The sequence below is a fragment of the Taeniopygia guttata genome, chromosome Z (assembly GCF_048771995.1).
Source record: "Taeniopygia guttata chromosome Z, bTaeGut7.mat, whole genome shotgun sequence".
Classification (NCBI taxonomy): Eukaryota; Metazoa; Chordata; class Aves; order Passeriformes; family Estrildidae; genus Taeniopygia; species Taeniopygia guttata.
This window is the reverse complement of record NC_133063.1, coordinates 8154495-8173544: the sequence shown is the minus strand read 5'-3', so window position 1 is coordinate 8173544 and position 19050 is coordinate 8154495. Positions and strand designations below refer to the sequence as shown.

The 19050-nt window shown below is 37.5% G+C and overlaps 1 pseudogene; it reads right to left on the bottom strand.

Annotated features, from left to right (window-relative positions):
• Positions 1-2156: 2156 nt before the first annotated feature.
• Positions 2157-18404, bottom strand: LOC140681810 (S-adenosylmethionine synthase-like; annotated as a pseudogene).
• Between the last annotated feature and the right edge of the window lie 646 nt (positions 18405-19050).

Genomic DNA, 19050 nt, shown 5'->3' with positions numbered 1-19050 from the left:
CATGAAAACTGATTATATTCAAAACTTTATGGGTTTACTGCTTATGTCGAGAAAGGCTCTTGACACAAATATTCAAAATTCCAGTCCAAAAATTATGTGCAGGTAGGCGCCAAGTGTGAGGTTTGATTAAAAAAGCTCAACTAATTGTTGCTTGAAATTGCACAGATAGGTCAGTCATAGCTTACAGTGGGAAACTGTTCTCAAAAAGATTGCATGAAGAATAATTATGTTACACATGAAGGAGGTATAACAAAAGATGTAGGATAGGCAGCAGAAACATTACACTTGAAAAAACAGGATGGATTTGGCACTGCAACTGCTGCAGGTAAGGTGAGAAAGCCTTGATATGATTGCAGCTTTTCTGGATTAAAATAATTTAAAAGATTACCCGGGTAATATTTTTCTGACCTATGGTTTTAAATATCCAGGATAATACTGGAGAGGTCAAGCAGATCATTCAGTGAGTCCAGAAGGCTCTGCAGTGGTGGGGACTGGCCCCATTTTCATTTATTGCTGAGGCAAAAGTGTGATAAAATGCTACAGTTTTTAAGAATACATGGTCAGAAAAAAAATATTCTTTTTATTTATGCATCTTGAGAAGCTTGGGAGTTTTTATTTTAATTGCTAAAGGTGGCAAGGCTTATCCATTTATATGCTGGCAGAGTTCCTGTTGAAAAGCAGACGAAAACAAGGTTGTGCTATCAGTTACTAGTTTGCATCCCAGTTCTGACAACCACTGAGCTCCTGATTAAGATGCTCTGCTCCAGCCTTCCTCTTGTAACTCTCACAGTCTTCTTTCTTCTACAGCATCACCCAGAATGTACCACAAATCGTTCTGGCCAAAAACCTTGGGTGGAGAAGTGGTAAAAAAGGATTTCCTCTGGTGTCATAAGGTCAAGGCAGGGCAGAACCACAAACTCGGGAATTATTAAATGAAAAGTTTCTTTTTTCTATTAGCATGTAGCAAAGATAGCACTTTAATTTTCACTCCAGTAATTGCTTTCAGCTTCTCAGGGATCAAATTAATTAAACAGCAATGAATTATCATTCTACTTTGCATTTCTCTGTATAACCTTTAATCAAAATATAACTAGAAAATGGCACACATAATAATGTCTCTGTAGATCTAGATAGGGTTCATTAGGTTCAGCACAGCTTAAAATCTATTTTAGAAGTACATCTCAGAATAAAGATTAAACACTTCTCAATGTTTGTACTTTTTATTGCAATTGCTCTTGTGATGTAGTCCAAAAGAATGAGGCTAATCCTCACACAAAGCAAACACAACAGGCTTGACCGTACTTAATTTAATATCTTTGATTTGAATATAGAGACCCTCCATTTCGTCTCAGATCACAAATATACCAAAGGCACACTCAGAGCCAAGCTGGCACTTCCGTCCAGTCATTTTCTTTCCTAATTGGCCAGCCTAGGTTTGAGTGAAACTGCACCCATTTGAAATATTTAGGCTTATTTCTGCCTCACACAATTCACCAAGAATCAGCAGATTTGAGAAGTGAACAGCCAGTAGCACCTCTGTGTTACACCCAGGTAATTTAGTGCAGCACACACGTTTTGTTCATGTTACTTTTTGTATTTGTTGCAATGCAAATAAGCTGCTGTGTTCTTCTGATGTATTTTTTTTTTCTTATGCAGATGTACTTTTTCATACCTGCTGGTGGGAGATTTTTATAATATTCTCTAGCTGGATATTTCAAATAAGAGCCTGTTCATTTGATATTAAAATAATGAGGTTAATAAAGCAGTATTTGAAGCATTTGGAATTAAAGACATTTCAATTTATCTTCATGTATGAATGCTACATTCTAATTTCACTAAATAACTTCTTTTATTGATTTAGGAACTCTTTCTTTTTAGCTGAGTTTCCAGTTTAAATTATTCTTTTCTGATAATATGCCAATGATTAAAGAAAAATTACTTCACTGGTTCTGTGGAGCAATAATTTTGTCTCTAGCTTTGGATTAGACGTATTAAGCAGATGCATCTTCACTCTGTTTGCTTCAAACAAAGAATCTTCTTTATCTTTTTGCTCTTCTTTAGGAAAATTATTTATAGGGCAAATTAGCTACCCTGTATAAATAAAATTAATTTACTGGTTTTTAGAAAACTCGCTGAAATTTGTGGATAGGGTACACTATACCTGTTCCAGTCTGCAGTTAGGGATTTCTTCTGCAGCTGGTGCTGACTTCCTTGAAACATCAAATAATGACAAAGGAAAGAAGGATTTGGTGTCTCTCCAATTCCTCGAAGAAGGTCTTTAACTTTGAAGTCAGAAAGGAAAGTGAAAGAAGTGTTTCAGGTATGTTTTGCTACTGTCTGAAATACACTGTGGTTTTTTTTCGGTGGTGTTGTTTTACTTGTTTGTTTGTTGATACGCCACCTCAACTGAACAAATAATTTCTTTATTAAATTTAACATAAGACTTTTTCTCAAAATGGTCTTATTCTATGACAACCAAAGCATCACTGTTTCACTTTGGACAGGTGATGTATTATGACAGTAAAATTGATACTAGCTGTAATTGACACAGCTGTAAAATTGAGATTATATGCCCATTTACTGAAGTCTCTTTCTAAAGGCCATTATAGTCATTTAACTATGTGGTCATCTCTGCAATCCCTTGCCATTTAAACATTGTACCTCTATGTTACTAAAAGTGGAAGTTACTCTGACATTTCAAAATTAGCAAGCTACATTACCATTTCTTAGGTAATACCAATTTGAACAAATTTTAATAAAGGTTGATGATCGATTTTATGCCACCATGGCCATATATAAACTAAACTGGATTATGTTCAGGCAATGAAAGGTCCTGTGATAAAAACCAGACTTGTCATTAAATAAAATAAAAACACAAAATTGCTCACAAAAGACTTGCAGAAATTAGTTTTGTGGAACTAAAAAACTGTGCCTCATGTATAGGTCACAAGGAGTGACTGCAGCACTCCTGTGCTAGATCAAGTTAATGCTACCAGGACAGGTGAGGTGCAGGTACAGATGAACAGTGACCTCACTTCAGCTCCAGTCTATCAATGGAGCAGTGGATTGATCAGTTTTTGTGAAGGAAGAAGCTTTTAAAAACTTGCTTGAGACTAAGGATATAATCAGTTATTTTGCATTTGGTTAGATGTACCACTGGAGCCTTTATCCTTCTGTTAACAGGGGTGAGGTAACCATACTGCTTATTTGTTTATTAAAATTTCCTGGTATTACAGCAGTCATAGAATTCCAACATTGTGTCTTAGTTACCAATTAAATGATAAATTTTGCCAGAATTGTTATTTTTGATATTCAAGCATTTTCATTCTCTCTAGTCCTTAAAGAGAAGCTAAATGATTTTCAATGCCCTCTCTGCATTTTAAGCATTCAGCCAGAAAAGTAAAAGTAAAACTTGTCCTCCAAGTGTTTTTTACATTTTATTACATTTACTAAGTGGTCAAAATAAACTTGATAGAAAATTCATGGAAAATTCAATTTTGAGAGAATAACTATAAATGAATAAAATAATCACAACATAGGACTTCCTCAATTTTCACAGATCCAACTACAAAATTATAATGTTCAAAGCAAACAAATAATACTACATAAGAGCTAGGTATATGTAGGGTTACAATGACTAATGTTCAGAAATAGGTATTTCTACTGATTTGTTTAAATGTAACTGAAGCACCTTAACTAAAGCTGTAGTCATGGAAGTTCTGACTGAAATAATTACAGCAATTTGTGCTATTTCTGCTGTCCTCTCACTTTAGGGAGCTCCTAAAGTTACCTCACCCACTTCAGTACAAAGTTAATTGAGTAAGCAATAGCAGAGTTCCCTGGCAGAACAGAAATGGCATCAATATCCACAACCATTTTAATATCTGATCACATCAAAGGCCTAAATTATTCATGTTACCCAATGAAAGCTGATTTAATTGTGAATATCTCCTAGACAGAGCTGCATGCATTAAAACTGTAAGGAGATTGTGAAAGTTAGAAATCAAATACAAGTAATTTTCAAAATGTGGTTGCTCCCTTAAAAGTGGAAAGAGATACTGTTTCTCTCCATTAGTTGAGTATTTAAAAAAATGTTTAAGAGGTCCAGGCCTATCAGGTTTGGTGAAAACCAGCAGAGATTAGGAAGTTACTCCGGACTGAGAAGATGTAGGTCTCAGGAAGCCATACTAACAAAGGCAAGAAGTTCTGTTGCCTTGAAGTTTACATAAAAAAATCATAAGAGTTAGTCACAAATGGGAGAAAAATAGTAAAAAATTCTAGGGTCAAATTACAGCTCACTGGACTGTAGGCTGGTAACTGCTGATAAGGCAAGGTACTGATCTGCTCGTCTTGTCCAGTCCTTCCTTCTCGCAAAGAAAAGTGTAAATCCCATGCTACTTTAAATGTAAGGATTGTATTTTTCTCAAAGACCTGCTATTTCAGCCCAGAAATATTCCAGAAATGGTGGGCTGCAAAAGGCAGTGTTAATAGGTTTGGGATTGCATATCCTGTCTGGATAATAACACAAAATAATATTGTGTTAATATACATCTAATTAGACTGCAGTTACGTCTATAATCTACTTTTTCCTTTTGTTGTGAGAGATGTTTACCATGAAAATAACATCCATAGGACAGCCATAGCTGTCAGCCTCAGTGAAGGCTGGCAAGGTTTCAGTGTGGCACACAGATAGTAGTGGGCTGAAATCAGTTTTACATTTCCATTTCACACATTTCCTTTTGTTAATCTTTAATCCAGCCTTTGAAGACTTCAAAGGACATTGGCTTTCTTGGTCTCCTGTCTTTCCATTTTATCTTCATTGCTAGTATCTGAGATCTCCATAATTTGCTGTTAAAAAGATCACTCTCTCTTTGTCTAGAGACAGATTCAGGAATTTAAGGAGAGACTTTGAGAATTACTTGAATAACAACATTCCCACCTAACTCAAAAATAAGTGATGTACATGTTCAAAAATGACTCTTAAAATGTGTATACAAAGAGATCAGAACTTTGTATTCTTTCCCTAGGGGAAAAAAATTGTCAACAATTTGGTAACCAAAACATATTTGTGCTTGGTTTATTCCTAATCTACCCTTTTATTGACTAATTGCAAACTATCAGGTGTCAAACACATGCACAACATCTGAAGCAAGAAGCCTTGTTGCTAATTGGGATGTTTGGATACTACATTGTGGATCATAATTACATGCAGTGGGCTTCTCCTCTGCTCCACAGAGAAAACAAAAAGATTTAAATGCACCACTGCAGCAAAACATTGGCTAGATTGTTGCTACGTTTTACTAACTGGGGACACAGCAGCTACTGAAAACAAGTATATATATGAACTAGTATTGCAAATTACCTGGGCAAATGTCACTTTAATAGTCACATTGTGTTCACATGAAAGTGTCAAGGTGTCAGTAGAATATCTCTTTTTACTTCTTTGACTTAGTTATCAAAAAAATTCAAGCACAAGGTAGTGCATTGTTTTTTGTCTGAGCATGTAAGTCTTTGTTTTAGGACCATCCTGACCCCTGTCTTTGGCTTCCCTCACAAGGCTCCTAAAAAATTTCAGGAGACAAATTTTACTATGAGAAAACCTTTTCTGAAACTGGAGAGAGGCTGTGATGGTGATATGTCCTCTGAGACAGAATTTGTGTTTCAGAATTTGGCGTATTACTTTTACAGTTGGTCTTATCTGGGTTGATACTCTTCTACAGAGACCAGCTTCCCCCAGAGATTTTGCAATCTGCTGGGCTGCATATGCTGCAGAACTATCAACTTGGGAGGGATCTTTTCCAGAGAATGCACCTCCACCATGGACTCCTCAGCATCTGTACCTATCAAGAATGACCTTCTGGCCAGTCAGTCCAGCATCAGCCTGAAGGAAAAACAACTACATTTATTCACAAGATACAATAGCTCATCCAATACCATAATAGTATTATGTACAGCTTTCTTTTCTATTTGTCATGTATATGACTTTGTTCACAATGCTCACATTCCCATGCAACTGTTTAATGAAAGAGTTCACTAGATGGCTGGAGTACTCTTCAGAGATGTACTAAGCCATACCTTTGCTGCAGTCCCTTTTGAAAACCTTTAACAATGCAGCACAACTGTAGACATGACAAAAAGATTGCTCACTTCAAATCAGCCATAATGAAACGCTCTCTCTGGGTTACTGGTCAAAGTCTTCACTCAGCAACACTTTGATGAAGGCCAAGAACTCAGAGAGACAAAAACAGATCAATACAATCTGAAAGGTTAGCAAGCTTCAGCTAGATACACATACTAAATGGGAAGCAGGGGCTTCATGAAACTGCAGCTCAATGTTTTCAGCACAAGAGTACTGAGGAATTCTATCTCAGTTCACATTAATGGCTCAGTGGTGACACAAGTGATACTATACTTCTTTCTTCTTTCTTCCTTCCTGTGCCCCTGATAATGGTCCCAAATTCTTGCATAGATTTTGTCTGCCTCCTACAACTTTATGAGTTGATCTAACTTACTTAACCAAGAGAGATATACTGCTTCTCTGTCAAATTAGTAAATCTGGCAAATACATTCTGATAAATTAACTCCAGAGAGCTGAGAAATTCCATCCTGAAAGAGGATAAATGGAATTAATCCACTATTTTTAAATATCCAAATAAGTAACATGGGAGCAAAGCCAACTTTTATTTCTCAATTAAAGTGGTATCCTTTCATTATTCCAGTGTGATTAAAAGCACACCTCATAGTTTTAATCCTTTTGAACTCTTTACATGAACAGACAGTTTTGTGTAATGTAACTATTTACAATTTCATAGCAGTGGCTTTCTTATCTAGTGCCAACACCTGGAAAGCAGAACATATATAAAATTCTAATGACTATTGATACTTAGTATGTTAAGTCTCCCTTGAAATTTGTTCAGCTTTGTGAGTAATTTCAGTGTAGATATCAGATTGATTGTTATTTCTGGTTTTGATTTTTATTGTGGAAGTGCAGAGATACTGCCAGCCAGCCATTTTAGCACATAACTTAAGAATCGGGTTTTCCTTATTGAAAGTATTTTCTGGAAGTAAGACAAAGATCCAGAAATGTGTACTTGTGGCTCTCTGAGTAGGTATAGCTTCGATTTAGGTGTCCAGTAGGAAAACTCCAGTAGAAATAACTGAAGCTTCCTTAAAAACGCAAAGACTTTTGGTTAAAGGTATGCCATAGAGTTCAAGAGAGAATTTGCAAGAATGCGATGAAGTCCAAGTCTGCATAGGCTGTTATTTATCAAAGTATCATACCTTAGACCACCTTCTGCAAACTTTTCACTTGGAAGGAGATGATAAATGGTGACCTCATCAAGATACTTCTCTGGAATGACTTTTTAACAACATTCACCGTCAGCTCATTCTCTATTTGCTGTAGCAGTATGTCCAGTGCATAATTTACTGAAATCACAAGTGTGTGCACTCAGATGGGCTCCAGTGCACTGTTACATTCCTTGTATTCCATCGGGACCTAGTGAGGAAAAAAATGGACAATGAACACTCAGGGCCAAAATAAACACTCATGGCCAAAAGCACTTGTCTGAAAGCTGGAAATGAACCTCACAGTTATTTTCTGCAGCTAAAGATAATCACATGAAAGGAAATTAGATGAAAAATGATGAATTGTTGTCAATGCTTAATGCAGGAAAGTAAAAACACTACCAAAAGGGTTAACTACGGGATATTGCATGCATTGCCACAGAGAAGTAAAATAAACACAAAAGCTACACAATCCCATGATTTTAGCAGCTGATGCTAATCAGTCTGGTTTGCCATGTTAACTTCTAACTGTGGATTAGCAATAAATTTTGGAGAGCTGTGCTAAAATGAACAACTGTAGATAATATGATAGGCTGTATCCTTTACTCCCTTTTACACAGCTTTTATGCACATGAAAGAATAAACTGGCATTGCTCCATCCTCAGTACCCATTTTCTTACAGACCAAAGTGATCTCTCTACTTTCCTACTCTTCAACATGCTTGAATAGATACATCATATATCAATCAGCCTGTTTACATGTTCTGTACTCTCCTAACAAGAGGCAGGGACACAATCCACTTTGTATTGCAGCAACAGTAGCAATACATTAAGCGCACTCAGTGCACTTTATCCACACTAAATAACAGAAATTAAGAGTAGAACACTTTGCTGTACTGGAAACACATGTGTGCTTTGCCTTTCCTATCCTGCAGGTTTCACACCTGCAGAACTTACTGTCTTTGAAACAGCCAATGTGCATCACTCTTACAGTAGGCTCAGTGACTAATCCACTGAGCAGAGTAACATGGCTGTCAGCAGAAAAATTATTCAGAAAAAACCCCCAAACCTCATTGTTGGTAATTTGTTAATGTTCCTTATCTCCAGGGGAAACAAGGAAAATAGGAGTATTGTTTTGAAGAGACCTGCTCAGACAGTGATAGAATAAACAAACATATGTGCTATATACAAACATACCTTATGAAACTCACATCACCTTGGAACACCAAGAATGGCAGCACCATTTTTGACAAACATAAATTTTAATATAGTAGCAGACAGGGTAAATGATTTCTGGTGCTTCTCACCCTTACAATGTGAGTTGTAACATGCATCTGATAGAAACCTGTGTTTTCCCATCTGGTCTGACCCAGGGCCATGTTCCATTCCATTCCAGAGCCCTTATGCTTGCAATCAGTTTGTGTGCCAGGAGGACTGCTAAGGGCATACATTCCTTAGTTTCATCAGTGGCATAGCCTAACATCAAACCCTGCAGTAAAAATAGGGGAATTGCATTGAAAAATGGGGAAATAAGCCACCTATTTCCATGTTCTCTTTCTATTCTGCACCTTTGTCTCATAGGACATTAGCAAGAGACAGCAGTAATACGCAGAGTTAGTACCCTGCACATACAACTAGCCCGAAATAACATTTATGCGCAAAAATTACAGCCACAAGAGGGGCTGGTTCCCCAGAATGGCTCTGCCCTACACATCTGTAAGAACCCACTGCAAAGGCTTCATTAACATAAAGCTTATCAAGACTGCTCGGTCTTCTCCCCACAAATGACACAGAAATTTTTCCAGGCTAAAGGACTTGAAAGATCAGAAACTTAGCGACAGACAAAAACCTTAATTGTAGCTCTATCCTGTTAAGGCCACTGAATATGGGGAAAGCCACTTGCCTTGAAACTGGTGAAGGCTGTGTTCGCCCTTCTGGTGATTAAGAGAGTGCATAGTGCTCAACTGCTGATTCTTGCAATTTGCACAATAGTTTTTAAGGAAAGACTCCAGTCCATTGTAATTGTAACTGCTTGTGCTTAAACTAGGTATGAGTAAGTGCCTGGAATTTCCTGAACCCCTGCTCCAATGTCATCATCAGTCTTGCCATGGGAGACAGCTTGCTTGATTTCTTCACATTGTTGTTCTTAGGGCCACTAAAACTGTGCAAGTCTTGTAGTCCAGTCTTATTGTAAAGTTAGCTCATACATTCCTGAGAGTTCACAAATTGCTAGAGAAGTTTTTAAGGATTATCTAGTTATTTTGGCTAAAACTTTTTAAATTCTATGCATGTAAGCTTCCTATACTACATTTTTTATTGTTAACAGAAGCAGACAATCAGCACATTTATTTAACAGTTTCAGGATGTGGGTAGGTTAATGCTATTAAGCCAAACTTGAATTTTTGAAACTGATAGGATACATGTAATCCTACAAGCCACCCTGCCAAAGCTTGTTATGCTTATTATGATATTGTTTGTTATGGCATTGCTTATTTTGACCAGGGTTCAAACCATTTGCATATTAAACCTGGGAGAAGTGTTTGGAAACTGGTACCAGAAACTGATATTCCATTTTTCTTGTAGTTTGTTCTAGGATTCAATTGAATTAGGGGAAAAAGTACATTTCATACATGAAAAGAGAAGACTGAAGGGTAGTAGTGATGTAAGTAGTTCAACTGCTGGAAGGAAACTCCTTCAGGATGCATATAAAGAATACCTGAAGAATTCCTTTGGTGTGAACTTCCAGCGTGAAAGGCCTGTACACCCCGAGGACAAGGAACATGAGGGTTAAAGCTTTCATTGTACAAAGTTACAGATGTAACCACCTTCTGACATTTGTCCAAATACTAGCTCTTCTGCATCAGAAAAACAAGAGTGTCACATTACAACATGAAATAACTCACAGACACATGTTATGTAAAGAGGGAAGAAAAAGAACCAAAAAGTAAACTTTATTTTCTGGTTCCACTATATATAGAATAGCAAAAGTGACAGTGGATTGCAGGATGAAATTACCGCCTCTCCAAGCATGCTGGTCAAACCAATAGTCCACCAATTCTCTCCTCCCACAAAGAAGAATGCAAAACAATCATTGTTTATATGAACAGTATGTGAGAATGGCAGCAGAAATATGTAAACATCAGAAGGCATTGAAAACTTTTAGAACTTTAAAACTCTCAAAAGAACAGGGTGACACAAAAGATACCTGACACTTTCAAGAATAAGCCTTCTACAAATATGCCATCTTAAAATAACTCCTTCAATACCATCAGTGAGAAATACACATCAACAACAGTTGTGAGTCTTCTCCGAGGCCTGGATACACACTTCATTTTATTCTTCAGAAGACCATAAAAACATTACTTTGGCCACATGAACAGACCCATGAATGAACACATGTAGGATCTCATTGGGGAATCACAGAGAATACAAAATATTCTGAGTTGGAAGTGACCCACAATGATCATCAAGTCCAATCCTTAAGTGAATGGCCCATACATCATTTGAACGTGCAATTAGTATTATCAGCACCATGCATCTCGCTCACTTTTGGAAGAGTCATCATATGCTATCCTCTTAAGGGTACTTCTTAAAATTTGTTTATAATGTACTATAGCCTGGGATGTGATCTCTCCACAAAGCAAAATCATTCCAGCTTTTGCCACACACTCTGGAGAAAATAAAAATCAGTAAAAATCAGTCAGTAAAATCACAGAATTTTACTTATGCTATTATACAGAGAGATCCTGAAGATTATTCTGTGAACAAAGTATTAATCACAGGGGAAACTCAGTGTAAAGCCTCAGCACAGTTATGGGTCTTTATGCAATGACTGTTCTCTTCAGCTGATATGAACATTTAAAAGCCTGCATGTATTTGGGGCCCATCATAGACAATTATCCTTTCTTTACATTGTCTAGAAGCAAATGTCTGTAAGAGCAGATCAAATACATAAGGCTGTTTCTCCAAATACAAGAATTTCAACTCAGTGTTTTTCTGAAGCCAAAGTAATCTAATTTATTAACAGATGGCATTACCAGTCCTTGATATATTTTTATTACAGTAATTCATCCAGTTGTCCCTGGAAACCACAAAAACTTCTGGCTTCAACAAGATCCTGGAGCAAGATGCTGTGCAACTTCTTTAGAGATTTTGTACAGAATTGTTTAATATTTTATTTTGTTGTTTGTTTCAGGAGTCCATCTGGTCTGCAAACTTCTCTGTTTTATGTAAAAATATATAGCAGACAATCACAAAAAAAATTTTGTACAACAGTATGATCTACTAGGTCTATGTAATCATGTCACACCTGTTTCTCACATCTTACACACATTTTTCCTTAACATTTTTGCAGCATTCCTCTGTTGCCATCTTCAACTTTTCAGCAGTTTTAGAAGCATAGCTGCCTGAAGTATTGAAATACAAGCTTCATCAAGTCTAACACACATGCTAAACCCTCTCCTCGCATCTCACTGCTCACATCTGGGCACCAAGGATCACATGTGATGTTTCAGATGAAAAATTTAAGATCATTGTGTTTGAGATGCAGCTAGTCCTCTGTGCTGTAACTATGGCCTTGATGGCTTGTTCTAGAAATAAAATCACTGTATTTGGAAAGCTCTTTAGGTACATTCCCTTTCTGTGTCCGTTTTTCTGTGGCAGTCCAGCTCATTCCAATTTAGTAACATATTCATAGCCTCTATTGCAAGTAACAAATCCATGCATAGTCTTAATGGAAAGTCACACAGAATAGCAAGCCACTTTGATCAGAATCACATTCAAATGACCTTATCCTTCTGTGAACAAAAGGCATTGACCTAATTACTCTGTGAAGACATGGACTTTGACATATATCTTTCCACACTTCAATTTTTCCCTGATTTTATTAGATTCCTCAGTAAAATCCACCCTGACAAACCTACTTTTCCATGATACCACCTAGCGTACTTGCTACATTTCTTAATTTTTAATTTGCACTGGAGTACTATGTCTTTCCTTTATTCTGTTCATTTTTTCAGCTTCTTCCCTCCTTTTCCTTCTCTTCTGAATCAGAGTGCCACAGCTGAGCTCTTTTCTGTGAAAGTCTTGACTGGTAGCCAGCTATTGGAGGAATTCTGGAACAAAAGACATTATATCTACATTGATTACATGTTGTATTTCATTAATCTGTTTTTCTAACTGTATTGTACTTATCACAGGTAACCTTGGCATCTGGCTCAATTCTGAGATGAACATCTAGAACAGCATCCCTTATCTGATCACAAAGCTTATCTAGAAGATAAAAATAAGACAGATATCACGTTTCTTTCTTGTGATAAAAAAAAATTGATTTCTTAATAAAATGTAATTTCCAGTGGTTTAAAGACTTCTGGTTTTTGGGCATCTGCCAAGAAGTAATTTTATCAACTTACATCCTGAAAGGTATGTCTTACCCTGTTGTCACTTATGGCCTCAAGTCAGTTCTGACATTTTACTATCACCTGCACAGGCCAGCAGCCTTCTTGGTGAAGGGACAATGAAAAATGCCTGCAAAGGCATCTGAAATAATCCAGATAATTTCAGGAGAATTAAATACTCTTGCAGCAATTTTGGAAGAAGTATTTAAGCCAAGACCTTTCTTTTGCAATTTTGCATCCTTCTCCTCTTTTGTTTTAAACTTTGTGTTGCATTTTCTGTGTGCATTACCTGTTTTGATCTGCATTTTATAACTGTCAAAGGTCTGCACCTCTTCAAGTGTTCATCCCTTCTGTACGTGCAGTGTAGACCTCTGAAATTTCGTGTGTCAGTTTTTGTGGATGACAAGAGGAATTGCTATCCTTACAAAAGGTGCATTATATTGAAGCCTGCTCCTGCAATTATGCACTGTTATCTGGCTCATTCACGTTCAGAAAAGCTTTTGCAAACATTTTTTCAGGGTCAAGCATTGGCCTCTCGCCGTTTTCTACAGTTACATTTCTGAAGTGATGGTCTTTCTGTTTTGGGAAAGAAGCACTGGAGAAAAAAGGTTTTACCTGTACTGTCTTTAGCACCTATGATCTATCTTCCACATGAGACCTGAGTATATCAAAGGCATTTGGTTTGTTAAAAGTTAATGAACAAGTTAGGGGACAAACTGGGGTTGTCTCATCAGGATAACTGAACCAGTGCAAGCAATCTCTGTTATTACTTCAAAACTACAAGCTGAGAGAGGTAGCATATCTATAAAACCAACTTTCACCCATCATCATTACAAAAAAAAAAAGCCATCCAAAATATACTCAGCCACACAGGTACACAGCTGGATTTACAAGATCATCTGTATTAGTGAGCCAGACATCCACACACTTTGTAACAGTCTATATAATTATACATGTAAGTGCCAATTGCAAATAGCATGTCTCGAGGGTCCACAGAGAAAATTAATGGAGAGGCATAACTGAATATCCACCATAAACTACTTATTTACTTTTACAGATAATCTGGTCAGGAAGCACACAAACATGCCACCTTAAATTGGATGAAATTATAAGTCAAGAGTAAAGATATTCTGTATTCTAAAAGATCTGTAATTCAATGCAGAGTTTAAGTATAAACCGAATTTTAGTATGAGAACTGTAATTATCTCTCATCACAATCTAAAATCAAAGAAAATGGAGAAATGCTATCAGGTAGTTTTGATGAACAATTATGCCATCCATACCACCACACTCAAATACAAATTATAACCAAAAGCAAACATGAACACTAAAAATACATGAAGCCCTTTTATTCACATAGGTTATAGTGGTCTCAATGTCCTCATGAGATTTTCTTATGGAAATGCACAGGTAGCTTCTTCACTGACTTAATTTTCACAACATAAATCAACAATTTCTGTACTTTTTACCTTTCATTTCAAGCATTTTCCCCAAACAAGCCAAAAGTAAACATTTAACTGCATTTCTTAATCATTTGCAAAGTAAGTCCAGCAATTTAGAGTCTTGGAAAAAAACCAACATCACCATCTTGATAGCTGTAAATCCTGTCTTCAGCTCTTTGTGTTGCATTATTTCCCACCTTAATCATTATCCTTCTGGAATTTATTGCTACTCAAAGGTTAACACTTATATCAGTTCCATAAGCTATATTTCACCTTCACTGATAAAAACAGACCACTGCTTGAAGACACAAGGACATAAGATGAAAGGCAGAAACAACATGTGGTCACAATTTCAGACCCAGAAGTCATTTGAGTAAGCAAGCACAAAATTAGAAATGCCATGTCACCTGGCCAGTTTGATACCCTGAGGCAAACCAAGTTCTGAAAACTGAGAAATTCATTCCCTCCAAGAGGTGCAAGGCTCAAGCAGAATGGCATAACCTTTAACCACTGGTAAGTTTTATTGCCTAAGTGCAACATTACAACATTCAGTGCACTGTTTTACAGCAGAAAAGTGGTAGTATAACTGGTCTCACACTGCACCATTCCCCTCTAATGAGTAAGAATATGGATACACAAGAAAAAGTCACCACAAACCTTAGTGTTTGTCACCACCCTCTACTAATCACTTTTTTTTTTTTTTTTTTTTTTTTTTTTTTGTCTTTTCTTCTACTATGGAAAAAGTAAGAGGCAATGCTTTACTCTTAACATTAAAATGCTCCATTTCAAAGCACTACCTTTATAGTAAATTTGAGTCATTGCCATGTGTCTTGGAGGCCCAAACTTCCTCCAGTGACTCAGTTCTAGATAAATACTATTCAAAAGTAGCTTCTAGAAAAATAGTATTCAAAAAAAGCTGTATGACACTTGTATTAATTTAGTGAGCAATTAAAGCTGAAACATTGTCTTGCAGTTCAAGACCTGGAAAATACAATGGTTTTATACATCCTAAGCTTGTAAATGTGTGTTAGTAAAGATGTGACAAATAGACATATGCAGTAGTACAGCAGTATCTGGAATGCAGCTCTGAAGTAAATTATTGCATAATATGCCAAACATTCCAGAGAATCAAAGTTTAAAGATGACCTATAATATACATGTGTATAAAGTGTTACTTTTTTCATTACAGAATAAAAAAAATGAAATTGCAACACTAGTACACATGACAACTCCACTTCTACCTGTAGACTGATCCATGCTTTTATCAAGCAAAAGTTTAAAGTTACCTATGTCAGATTATATTGCATGCTAAACAAATAAGACAAATACTAGTCAAGAAAAGACATTAATCCAAAATATATTCAAAATAATTTTTTTTTTCTTTTCTCCATTGGAGGAGATCTCACTGAACTTTCATCAGATAGCATTCTTCTCTGTGAACATCAATAAAAGCAAAAATATAATCCTTATTTCTACTTACCAGAATGTCCTTCAGCAACAGAGTCTTAGGTAAAAATAAATACTTTTTCTTTTTCTGACATTTTTGATATCTTTAGCAGGCCTGCAACTGGACTACAGAAGAAACACAAGCAGAAGGTGAAGTGGAAAGGTTAATGTCTTAATGCCAACTGCTGATGTCATTGCTCCTCCTGTTTGTTCCCCAAAGGTAAGACTGATCTGGATGGCTTTTACAATGCACTGCTACAGACACTTCTTTCCTAAGACTTAAGTGTGGGTAACCTCCTAAACTGTGCAGAAGTGTATCATGATGAAAGAAATGTGAACATAAGTAATCCAAAGTTCAGTGCTCCTGGCAGAATTCCTTGATTCTCCATTATTACCCTTTATTCTAAGTGCTAACTAAAGAACATATTAAGATATTAACACAGAACACAGATTTTATTTGAATTTGTAGTGGTAAATGATGTTTTCAACTAGGCATAATGTCCGTATTTTTTACCCAGCCGCAGTAGTGAACTGTGCAGAAATGTATCTCTCTTTATGTGAAAATAAATGTTCAATACAGATCCATTTGGAAGAACTGCTCTGTCCTTCCACAATATTGTGGCTAGGTCAGGAGCTGTAGAACAACAAAAGAGCACGCCCTGTAGAAACAGGGATGAAGTCAGTGGGTTCATTACAAGTTCATTACCTTGAATTCCGAAACGGAAAGCTATACCCTAGCTCAATAAATTTTTGATTCATTAATGGTCAGGCTCTCTCAATTCATTTTAAAGACTCATACTTTTTGTCTCAATGGACAGACACTGGTAGGAAGCAGATAGACTCAAGTATGCAAACTAAGCAAAGAAGGCCTGCCCATTGGAAGCACTGTTTTCCTTTGGCTAGTTTCAGAACACAGGGCAACAACACACCAGAGCACCTGAATACAGCAGTGTCAAAAAGCTGCCTAGGAATAACAACAGTTGGGTCTGAGCAGCTCTACACTGCTGCTACACATTATGGTGAACTCAGCCTCTCTAAATCATTTGTCACTTCCAAAAATGATGCCCCAAAACCTAAGCATGTTAAACAGCAGCAAGAATGGTACTGAAACACAGGTACAACTTTGCTGCCAACAGAAGGATTTACAACTGTCCATTATGAGCAAACTACATTTCTTACCACGCCACCAGTGAACATCTCACAAGAGATATGTGTTCATTCTGAGGATTTCAATGCTAGGAAGGGGCACAACTTCTCTTCAGGAAGCTTCCCAATAGTGAGGTACATGAGGTAATAAAATCAGTAATGAAGGCAGAGCACTTAAACAAATGAAACAAAGCCAACCCTCAAAAAAATAAAGCAAAAAGATATCTCAGCTGCAATGAAGGTAGAATGTATGGCCTGTGGCAATGTAAGCAGGAGCTAGTGTGTGCTGCAAGAGGCCAGTCACTGACAGTGAAAATCACCCCTTTGGAAAGTGATATGTGAAGAGGACTTAGCTGAAAGAAAAGACCATCTTCACCTTTTTTGGTTTTGTCTTGCCTGTTTTTTTCCTTTAAAACCTAGAAACAAAAGATTTCAGCATGTAACACCAAGAAACACCAGTCCTCCAGAGAACAATGATTGCTTAAGTGTTTGTGGAGAAGTGCAATAAACAGGAAGACTTTATACCATGTTAATAATTATCACAAATGTCCTGTGAAATCCACTAGCTATTTCATTGCCTTTCTTTAGTTTCAGAATTTATTATGATACAGTAGAAAATTCTGGGTGGGGGAACTGAGCTGGGGAGTACCATTTCTAGACCACAACAAACAGGTTGTAGATTCCTGTTAGATTTCTGGTGGCAAAGACAGTAGACCTAGAAAATGTAAGTCTGTAGAGTATGTAAAAGTGTTCCAGGTGCCCTTGGATACATGCTCTGATGCAGCTGGAGGTAGATATCTTACTAAAGAGGTGTCCTTCTTGGGGAGAAGAGCCAACCCATAAGCACCTTGCATTTTCATCCGTACAGATGTTATGTGTAGCTGATAGATCGTTACACATGCTTTTACATACCTGACTATTATTAAAGTATTCAATATTAAAAGAACAACAGGGTGAAACAGTCTACTGAAAATTTCCACAGCAGTGAGCGACCATCTGAAAAGGGTGTCCCACCACTGATGCTCCCCATCCTTCTTCACCCATTCCAAGACACCATGTATTTAATATGTATTATGACAGACAGTGATCAGAGCCTTTTATCCATTTCCATGGGTCTGTTTTAACAGTTGTTGTAAATCATCATGTCATAACAACTGTAACATGTGACAGGACCTGGATAATTAAGGACACAATTCTAACAAAAATACAAGCACAAATATTCAAGTGACTACTTTTATCTCTGTTAATATTATCTACAAATACACGATCACAAAGGGTTCACATAGAAATACATCCTTTTCCATTATGTCCAAATACAGTATCAGAGGTTGTCATGGATATCCATCAGGACTGAGCCATTGATCATCCAGAAGGTAGTGATCAATGACTCAGAGTCCTGATGGACATCAGTAAAAAGAGGTGTCCCTCAGGGGTCCATACTGGGACCAGTATAATCCAATATCTTCATTAGTGATACAGACGAAGGGACTGTGCGCACTCTCAGCAAATTTGCAGATCACACCCAGCTGAGTGATGTGGTTGACATACCTGAAGGACTGAAAATCTTCCGGAGGGACCTGGATAGGCTGGAGAAGTGGGCCCATGGGAATCTTGTGAGGTTTTACAATACCAAGTGCAAGGTGCTGCACCTGGACCAGGGCAATTGCAGTGGATGAGAAGCTTGACATGACCCAGTCATGAGAACTCTCAGCCCAGAAAGCCAAAGGTGTCCTGGGCTGCATCCAAAGCAGCGTGGGCAGCAGGGGAGGGTGGGGATTCTGCCCCTCTGCTCTGCTCTGCTCTGGTGACAGCCCACCTGGAACCCTGCATCCAGCTCTGGGGTCCTCAGCACTGGAATGGCATGGACCTGTTGAACTAAGTCCAGAGAGGGGCCACCAAGATGATTAGAGAGATGAAGTACCTCTCCTATGAAGAAAAACTGAGAAAATTGGAATGGTTCAGCCTGGAAAAGAGATGGCAGCCTTCCAGTACCCAAATGGAGACTACAAGAAAGATGGAGACTTTGGGCAAGAGCATGCAGTCACATGTCAAGAGCAAATGGCTCTAAACCAAAGTGGGGGTTCAGGTTAGGTATGAGGAAGAAGTTCTTTACTGTAAAGGTGGTGAGGCACTGGAACAGGCTGCCCAGAGTTGTTGATGCTCCATCCCTGAAGTGTTCATGGCCAGGTTGGATGAGGTTTGAGCAATTGTCTAGTGAAAGGTGTCCCTGCCCACTGCAGGGAGGTTGAAACAGTCAATCTTTAATGTCCCTTCCAACCCAAGCCACTGGGCGCAAATGCTTTGCACAAGTCCATGTAGGTAATGTCAGCTCTC